This window comes from Lucilia sericata, unplaced genomic scaffold (genome assembly GCF_015586225.1).
Source record: "Lucilia sericata isolate MDLA Ls3-8-SP2 unplaced genomic scaffold, ASM1558622v1 Contig001825F_arrow, whole genome shotgun sequence".
Classification (NCBI taxonomy): Eukaryota; Metazoa; Arthropoda; class Insecta; order Diptera; family Calliphoridae; genus Lucilia; species Lucilia sericata.
Window position 1 is genome coordinate 56,798 of NW_023995722.1, and position 7,983 is coordinate 64,780.

The window sequence follows — 7,983 nt, forward strand, 5'->3', positions numbered from 1 at the left end:
AGTCTAGTCTATAGTCGAGTCTATAGTCTAGTCTATAGTCTAGTCTATAGTCTAGTCTATAGTCTAGTCTATAGTCTAGTCTATAGTCTAGTCTATAGTCTAGTCTATAGTCTAGTCTATAGTCTAGTCTATAGTCTAGTCTATAGTCTAGTCTATAGTCTAGTCTATAGTCTAGTCTATAGTCTAGTCTATAGTCTAGTCTATAGTCTAGTCTATAGTCTAGTCTATAGTCTAGTCTATAGTCTAGTCTATAGTCTAGTCTATAGTCTAGTCTATAGTCTAGTCTATAGTCTAGTCTATAGTCTAGTCTATAGTCTAGTCTATAGTCTAGTCTATAGTCTAGTCTATAGTCTAGTCTATAATCTAGTCTACTGCCTAGTCTACAGTCTAGTCTATGGTCTAGTCTATAGTCTAGTTTATAGTCTAGTCTATAGTCTAGTCTATAGTCTAGTCTATAGTCTAGTCTATAGTCTAGTCTATAGTCTAGTCTATAGTCTAGTCTATAGTCTAGTCTATAGTTTAGTCTATAGTCTAGTCTATAGTCTAGTCTATAGTCTAGTCTATAGTCTAGTCTATAGTCTAGTCTATAGTCTAGTCAATAGTCTAGTTATAGTCTAGTCTATAGTCTAGTCTATAGTCTAGTCTATAGTCTAGTCTATAGTCAAGTCTATAGTCTAGTCTATAGTCTAGTCTATAGTCTAGTCTATAGTCTAGTCTATAGTCTAGTATAGTCTAGTCTATAGTCTAGTCTATAGTATAGTCTAGTCTATAGTCTAGTCTAGTCTATAGTCTAGTCTATAGTCTAGTCTATAGTCTAGTCTATAGTCTAGTCTATAGTCTAGTCTATAGTCTATAGTCTAGTAGTCTAGTCTATAGTCTAGTCTATAGTCTAGTCTATAGTCTAGTCTATAGTCTAGTCTATAGTCAAGTCTATAGTCTAGTCTATAGTCTAGTCTAGTCTATAGTCTAGTCTAGTCTATAGTCTAGTCTATAGTCTAGTCTATAGTCTAGTCTATAGTCTAGTCTATAGTCTAGTCTATAGTCTAGTCTATAGTCTAGTCTATAGTCTAGTCTATAGTTTAGTCTATAGTCTAGTCTATAGTCTAGTCTATAGTCTAGTCTATAGTCTAGTCTATAGTTTAGTCTATAGTCTAGTCTATAGTCTAGTCTATAGTCTAGTCTATAGTCTAGTCTATAGTCAAGTCTATAGTCTAGTCTATAGTCTAGTCTATAGTCTAGTCTATAGTCTAGTCTATAGTCTAGTCTATAGTCTAGTCTATAGTCTAGTCTATAGTCTAGTCTAGTCTATAGTCTAGTCTATAGTCTAGTCTATAGTCTAGTCTATAGTCTAGTCTATAGTCTAGTCTATAGTCTAGTCTATAGTCTAGTCTATAGTCTAGTCTATAGTCTAGTCTATAGTCTAGTCTAAGTCTGGTCTACAGTCTAGTCTATATTCCAGTCTATAGTCCTAGTCTATAGTTTAGTCTATAGTCTATTCTATAGTCTAGTCTATTTGTAGTATAGTCTATAGTCTATTGTATAGTCCCGTCTATAGTCTAGTTTATTCTATGGTGTAGACTAGTCTACAGTCTTTTCTATAGTATGGGAATTCTATTTTAGTTGTGATGTTCATAAACTCCTTGTTTCTGTTAACCACTTAAAGTGGCTGTCTGTTAAAAAACAATCAATAAAATAATTGTCTGCCTGTTACTTGCAGAATCTTAAGAATTTTTCCATGTCTAGGAGCAATAGAATGAAAACAACCAGCAATTTCCATTTTCATTATTTAAAATACAATATTTTTGTATTTGTTTATTTTGTATATTTTTGTTGTTGTGTTTAACAAAACTGAAAACACTTTATGTCATAAACATACATGATGGCATGGCTGCCTCAAAACAACAATACATTTTAGATATCCCGGCAATTTTCAGGGGCTGTAATCCTTCTGGAGTTACGCCTTGCATCAAATCAAAAAATACTCTTTGCTTCGATTGTAAACGGACCATAGTTTCAACTTTCTAAATATGTAATTGACCACTCTCTGCATTACTTAGGGTCACTAATGTGGTTACCATACTCACGTTGGATTACTAGGAGACTGATTGAATTTCCCTCTTCTTTACCCAAGTGCAAAGGATACGTTTATAACTTCTGGTCAAATAAATAAGAAACACTTTTGAAGAAAATACTATCTAGGGGGGTTCCTTGTTCTCCCTTTAAAACTGCTGAGCTGCTCGTAGAGCAATATAACGGTAACTACAAAATAACTAGTCATTTTGACATAAAAACCCTCTACAATTTTCCATAAAAAGAAATTCTTTTATCATACATGAATGTATTCCTGTTATAACAAGGCTATAATCTTACAAGCATCATACATGTCTAATACACACAAATACAACCACACATATACAACACTAACTAAAAATATTGCTTGATGTTGTAGCTCTTGCCTTGATGAGACGATGATGTTGCAAAAACTCTCTTTTAGCATAAAACATGAAAAACATGCAGCATTTTTTAGTTGAATGTATGCATGATGTGTTTCTATAGTAAGAGAGAGTCAGTGAGTGAGTGTTGCAAGTAGCAAGCAATTAAATAAATCACACAATCCTTGTAATTTTCAACATCCTGTGGAAGACTTCATTTCTACTTCATTTACACATTTCTTGTTCAACCATATATGAAAATGGAAACTTTTTACATCTGCATATCATCTCTATTTTTAACAACAAGAACAAGAAACCGGCAAAGTTTTTTTTTAGTTAAAAAGCTAGAACTATAAAGGAATCAAAAGTTGAAGGTTTCTCATTCCTGTTAAATTATTAGATTTCTATGTTATTAATAACTTTCCGAAAAGTTCCTATATTTTGTTTTTATAATGAATTCATTCTTTCTCTACCCTGCCTTCTTCAGAAAACTAACCCTTTAGCTAGACATTGTTTCCTTTTACAATACCACAACATAATATGTATGTATTCTTGTTTTGTTCTTAAAAGTATGCTTTAAGGTGTATTTACGTTAAAAATGTTGGTTTCTTCATAAATGTTGCATATGTTGGGGGGTTTTTGCATGCAGCTTAAGTGGCATACAACACAAAAGTTTGACATATTTTGAAAATAGAAAAAAAATCCTTATCATTGTGCATTTGTTTGTAAATATGTTTAATTGTGCTTGTACGAAAGAGTTGAAAAGGAGTTAAAAGGATTCTTTTGTAGAAATTTTATTTAGCGAGAAATATTTTCTGATTACATGCCCCATATAATTATTAAGTGTTTACAACTTGGGGGATGTTAGAAATACCTAAAACAGAACTAGAACAGAACTAGAACAGAACTAGAACAGAACTAGAACAGAACTAGAACAGAACTAGAACAGAACTAGAACAGAACTAGAACAGAACTAGAACAGAACTAGAACGAACTAGAACAGAACTAGAACAGAACTAGAACTAGAACAGAACAGAACAGAACAGAACTAGAACAGAACTAGAACAGAACAGAACTAGAACAGAACTAGAACAGAACTAGAACAGAACTAGAACAGAACTAGAACAGAACTAGAACAGAACTAGAACAGAACTAGAACAGAACTAGAACAGAACTAGAACAGAACTAGAACAGAACTAGAACAGAACTAGAACAACTAACAGAACTAGAACAGAACTAGAACAGAACTAGAACAGAACTAGAACAGAACTAGAACAGAACTAGAACAGAACTAGAACAGAACTAGAACAGAACTAGAACAGAACTAGAACAGAACTAGAACAGAACTAGAACAGAACTAGAACAGAACTAGAACAGAACTAGAACAGAACTAGAACAGAACTAGAACAGAACTAGAACAGAACTAGAACAGAACTAGAACAGAACTAGAACAGAACTAGAACAGAAACTAGAACAGAACTAGAACAGAAACTAGAACAGAACTAGAACAGAACTAGAACAGAACTAGAACAGAATTAGAACAGAACTAGAACAGAACTAGAACAGAACTAGAACAGAACTAGAACAGAACTAGAACAGAACTTGAACAGAACTAGAACAGAACTAGAACAGAACTAGAACTAGAACAGAACTAGAACAGAACTAGAACTAGAACAGAACTAAAACAGAACTAGAACAGAACTAGAACAGAACTAGAACAGAACTAGAAGAAACTAGAACAGAATAGAACAGAACTAGAACAGAACTAGAACAGAACTAGAACAGAACTAGAACAGAACTAGAACAGAACTAGAACAGAACTAGAACAGAACTAGAACAGAACTAGAACAGAACTAGAACAGAACTAGAACAGAACTAGAACAGAACTAGAACAGAACTAGAACAGAACTAGAACAGAACTAGAACAGAACTAGAACAGAACTAGAACAGAACTAGAACAGAACTAGAACAGAACTAGAACAGAACTAGAACAGAACTAGAACAGAACTAGAACAGAACTAGAACAGAACTAAACAGAACTAGAACAGAACTAGAACAGAACTAGAACAGAACTAGAACAGAACTAGAACAGAACTAGAACAGAACTAGAACAGAACTAGAACAGAACTAGAACAGAACTAGAACAGAACTAGAAACAGAACTAGAACAGAACTAGAACAGAACTAGAACAGAACTAGAACAGAACTAGAACAGAACTAGAACAGAACTAGAACAGAACTAGAACAGAACTAGAACAGAACTAGAACAGAACACAGACAGAACTAGAACAGAACTAGAACAGAACTAGAACAGAACTAGAACAGAACTAACGAACAGAACTAGAACAACAGAACTAGAACAGAACTAGAACAGAACTAGAACAGAACTAGAACAGAACTTGAACAGAACTTGAACAGAACTAGAACAGAACTAGAACAGAACTAGAAACAGAAACTAGAACAGAACTAGAACAGAACTAGAACAGAACTAGAACAGAACTAGAACAGAACTAGAACAGAACTAGAACAGAACAGAACAGAACTAGAACAGAACTAGAACAGAACTAGAACAGAACTAGAACAGAACTAGAACAGAACTAGAACAGAACTAGAACAGAATTAGAACAGAACTAGAACAGAACTAGAACAGAACTAGAACAGAACTAGAACAGAACTAGAACAGAACTAGAACAGAACTAGAACAGAACTAGAACAGAACTAGAACAGAACTAGAACAGAACTAGAACAGAACTAGAACAGAACTAGAACAGAACTAGAACAGAACTAGAACAGAACTAGAACAGAACTAGAACAGAACTAGAACAGAACTAGAACAGAACTAGAACAGAACTAGAACGAACTAGAACAGAACTAGAACAGAACTAGAACAGAACTAGAACAGAACTAGAACAGAACTAGAACAGAACTAGAACAGAACTAGAACAGAACTAGAACAGAACTAGAACAGAACTAGAACAGAACTAGAACAGAACAACTAGACAGAACTAGAACAGAACTAGAACAGAACTAGAACAGAACTAGAACAGAACTAGAACAGAACTAGAACAGAACTAGAACAGAACTAGAACAGAACTAGAACAGAACTAGAACAGAACTAGAACAGAACTAGAACAGAACTAGAACAGAACTAGAACAGAACTAGAACAGAACTAGAACAGAACTAGAACAGAACTAGAACAAACTAGAACAGAACTAGAACAGAACTAGAACAGAACTAGAACAGAACTAGAACAGAACTAGAACAGAACTAGAACAGAACTAGAACAGAACTAGAACAGAACTAGAACAGAACTAGAACAGAACTAGAACAGAACTAGAACAGAACTAGAACAGAACTAGAACAGAACTAGAACAGAACTAGAACAGAACTAGAACAGAACTAGAACTGAACTAGAAGAACTAGAACAGAACTAGAACAGAACTAGAACAGAACTAGAACAGAACTAGAATAGAACTAGAACAGAACTAGAACAGAACTAGAACAGAACTAGAACAGAACTAGAACAGAACTAGAACAGAACTAGAACAGAACTAGAACAGAACTAGAAACAGAACTAGAACAGAAACTAGAACAGAACTAGAACAGAACTAGAACAGAACTAGAACAGAACTAGAACAGAACTAGAACGAATTAGAACAGAACTAGAACAGAACTAGAACAGAACTAGAACAGAACTAGAACAGAACTAGAACAGAACTAGAACAGAACTAGAACAGAACTATAACAGAACTAGAACAGAACTAGAACAGAACTAGAACAGAACTAGAACAGAACTAGAACTAGAACAGAACTAGAACAGAACTAGAACAGAACTAGAACAGAACTAGAACAGAACTAGAACAGAACTAGAACAGAACTAGAACAGAACTAGAACAGAATTAGAACAGAACTAGAACAGAACTAGAACAGAACTAGAACAGAACTAGAACAGAACTAGAACAGAACTAGAACAGAACTAGAACAGAACTAGAACAGAACTAGAACAGAACTAGAACAGAACTAGAACAGAACTAACAGAACAGAACTAGAACAGAACTAGAACAGAACTAGAACAGAACTAGAACAGAACTAGAACAGAACTAGAACAGAACTAGAACAGAACTAGAACAGAACTAGAACAACTAGACAGAACTAGAACAGAACTAGAACAGAAACTAGAACAGAACTAGAACAGAACTAGAACAGAACTAGAACAGAACTAGAACAGAACAGAACTAGAACAGAACTAGAACAGAACTAGAACAGAACTAGAACAGAACTAGAACAGAACTAGAACAGAACTAGAACAGAACTAGAAGAGAACTAGAACAGAACTAGAACAGAACTAGAACAGAACTAGAACAGAACTAGAACAGAACTAGAACAGAACTAGAACAGAACTAGAACAGAACTAGAACAGAACTAGAACAGAACTAGAACAGAACTAGAACAGAACTAGAACAGAACTAGAACAGAACTAGAACAGAACTAGAACAGAACTAGAACAGAACTAGAACGAACTAGAACAGAACTAGAACAGAACTAGAACAGAACTAGAACAGAACTAGAACAGAACTAGAACAGAACTAGAACAGAACTAGAACAGAACTAGAACAGAACTAGAACAGAACTAGAACAGAACTAGAACAGAACTAGAACAGAACTAGAACAGAACTAGAACAGAACTAGAACAGAACTAGAACAGAACTAGAACAGAACTAGAAAGAACTAGAACAGAACTAGAACAGAACTAGAACAGAACTAGAACAGAACTAGAACAGAACTAGAACAGAACTAGAACAGAACTAGAACAGAACTAGAACAGAACTAGAACAGAACTAGAACAGAACTAGAACAGAACAGAACTAGAACAGAACTAGAACAGAACTAGAACAGAACTAGAACAGAACTAGAACAGAACTAGAACAGAACTAAACAGAACTAGAACAGAACTAGAACTGAACTAGAACAGAACTAGAACAGAACTAGAACAGAACTAGAACAGAACTAGAACAGAACTAGAACAGAACTAGAACAGAACTAGAACAGAACTAGAACAGAACTAGAACAGAACTAGAACAGAACTAGAACAGAACTAGAACAGAACTAGAACAGAACTAGAACAGAACTAGAACAGAACTAGAACAGAACTAGAACAGAACTAGAACAGAACTAGAACAGAACTAGAACAGAACTAGAACAGAACTAGAACAGAAACTAGAACAGAACTAGAACAGAACTAGACCCAGCAAAAAAGTGTGAAAAAGATGTAGAATTTTCATCACAACTAGTAACCCGAAAGTGCTTCAAATTGGGGTAAAACCTATGAATTTTACATTAGCGTGTCATTGGAGGGATGTTGTTCATTTTGGCAGCAGCTTTGAACTACATCTGATTTATTTTAGAAGCAGTAAAAATCCGATATTTGGATGTCAAAAATAAAACGCATTCTCTTAATGACACGCTTAGTAAATTTCACTACTCTTTCACCAAATCTTGATGTACTTCAAATATGTTTTTGTAATGACTTTTCCAATCTCTTTCCTCACTT